Raw genomic sequence first — 2,445 nt, 5'->3', positions numbered from 1 at the left:
GCCTGCCTTTGGCCCAGGGCGTGATCCTGGAGACCCGGGATCGAATCCCACGTCAGGCTCCCGGTGCATGGAGCCTGCTTCTCCCTCTGCCTGTGTCTCTGCCTCTCTCTCTCTCTCTGTGACTATCATGGATAAATAAAAATTAAAAAAAAATTAAAAAAATAAAAAAAGCCCAGGGAAAACATGTATAGCCTTACCTACTTGTGTGAATGAGCCAGAAAATATGAAAATGAATAAAGTAGCCACTGCAAAACATGAGGACACAGACCAAAAATAAGCCTAAGAATAACTAGTGAAGGAAACATGCGATATAAATGCAGGAGTCGGTTAATCAGAAAAATAACACAACTGATAAATTTGAGAAGTGGTTCTTAAAAAAAAAAAAAAAAAAAGGTGAACCGTCAGCTAAGATACTCATCCAAAAGGGGAGAGAGCCCCAATACACACAACAAGACAAGAAAGTCATTAGACGAGCACAGAGTTAGAGGAACTTGTGTGGAATCAGGCAGTAGTTACTCGACCGCATGTCAATCCGTTTGGGGCATGGTCAAAGGTCTGTTTCCCTGCGGAGGCATAAATTACCAACACTGCCACTAGGAAAGGGAAAGTGTAAAACAGTAAAGACTGGTTTGTTGTTATTATTTTATGGTTTTCTTTCATTTATTTATTCGAGAGAGAGAGCATGAGCAGGGAGAAAGGCAGAGGAAGGGGGAGAAACAGACTCCCCAGGGAGCTCGGGGCCCGACGTGGGGCTGGACCCCAGGACCCGGGATCGGGCCCTGAGCTGAAGGCAGAGGCTTCACCGAGCGAGCCACCGGGCGCCCCCTCATCGGTTATTATAAAAGAAATAGGAGGGATCCCTGGGTGGCGCAGCGGTTTAGCGCCTGCCTTTGGCCCAGGGCGCGATCCTGAGACCCAGGATCGAATCCCACGTCGGGCTCCCGGTGCATGGAGCCTGCTTCTCCCTCTGCCTGTGTCTCTGCCTCTGTGTGTGTGTGTGTGTGTGTGTGACTATCATAAATAAATAAAAATTTAAAAAAAAATAAAAGAAATAGGAAATGTGGTTCAAAAGCAGCTGCTATAAAAAGTACTGGGTCGGGGCCCCTGGGCAGCTCAGTGGGTTCAGCGTCTGCCTTCTGCTCAGGTCACGATCCCGGGGGCCTGAGTCCATGCAGGGCGCCCGACGCGGGACTTGATCCCGAGACCCCAGGACCACGCCCCGGGCCGAAGGCAGGTGCCAAACCGCTGAGCCACCCGGGGATCCCCCTTGATTTGGTAATATTTTCTTGAGGACTTTTGCATCTGTGTTGGCGAGAGATACCGGCCTGTAGTTTTCTTACAGCGTATCTGTTTGGTTTTGGTGTTAGGGTAACGCTGGCCTCGTGGAGTGGCTTCGGAAGTATTTCCTGCGCTTCTGTCTCTGGAAGAGATTGTAGAGAATTGGAATAATTTCTTCCGTCCGTATATGGTATGATTTTCCGGTGAAACTATCCTGGCCTTGGGTGTTCTCCTTTGGAAGGGCTTTAATTACTGACTCAGTATCTTTAATTTGCTAGGTCGTCTTGTGTGGCTCTTAGGACGTTGTGTCTTTGAAGAAGAATTTAGTCCATTTCGCCTAGGTTGTCACATAGAATTGTTGGTGGGATTCGATTAACATCCGTGTAATGACTGTAGGTTCTGTGGTCTGCCCTATGCGTTCTGTTATAGGCACAACGGAGTTCTTGCGCTTTATATCCAACGTGATCATCCTAATTATTCCATTGAAATAATTTATGTACACCAAGAACATTGTACATGTGTCACACACATATTTCCATGCTATTTTATATTCACTGCATTTTTTCTATGTATTGATTTAGATGTACTCTCTGTTTTGTCCCATTGTATATCGTATATTGTCGCATTCGACTCCTTTTCCCGTCATTCATTCAACCTAGCTCTCTCACCTATCGCATTCATACACATTAAAGCCTCGTGACGCGATTATACTTTTTGCTTTAAAAGGTCTGTGTAGGGATCCCTGGATGGCGCAGCGGTTTGGCGCCTGCCTTTGGCCCAGGGCGCGATCCTGGAGACCCTGGATCGGATCCCACGTTGGGCTCCCGGTGGATGGAGCCTGCTTCTCCCTCTGCCTGTGTCTCTGCCTCTCTCTCTCTCTCTCTCTCTCTCTCTGTGACTATCACAAATAAATAAAAATTAAAAAAAAATAAAAGGTCTGTGTAGAAAATAATAAATAAATAATAAATAAATAAATAAATAGTCTGTAGAGTTAAATATTTTAAGATGATTAATCTGTTTTTTTTTAATTTTTATTTATTTACGATAGTCACAGAGGGAGAGAGAGAGAGAGAGAGAGAGAGAGAGAGGCAGAGACACAGGCAGAGGGAGAAGCAGGCTCCATGCACCGGGAGCCCTATGTGGGATTCGATCCCGGGTCTCCGGGAT

Source organism: Vulpes vulpes, unplaced genomic scaffold (genome assembly GCF_048418805.1).
Source record: "Vulpes vulpes isolate BD-2025 unplaced genomic scaffold, VulVul3 u000000885, whole genome shotgun sequence".
Taxonomy (NCBI): domain Eukaryota; kingdom Metazoa; phylum Chordata; class Mammalia; order Carnivora; family Canidae; genus Vulpes; species Vulpes vulpes.
Note: the sequence above shows the minus strand (reverse complement) of the source record.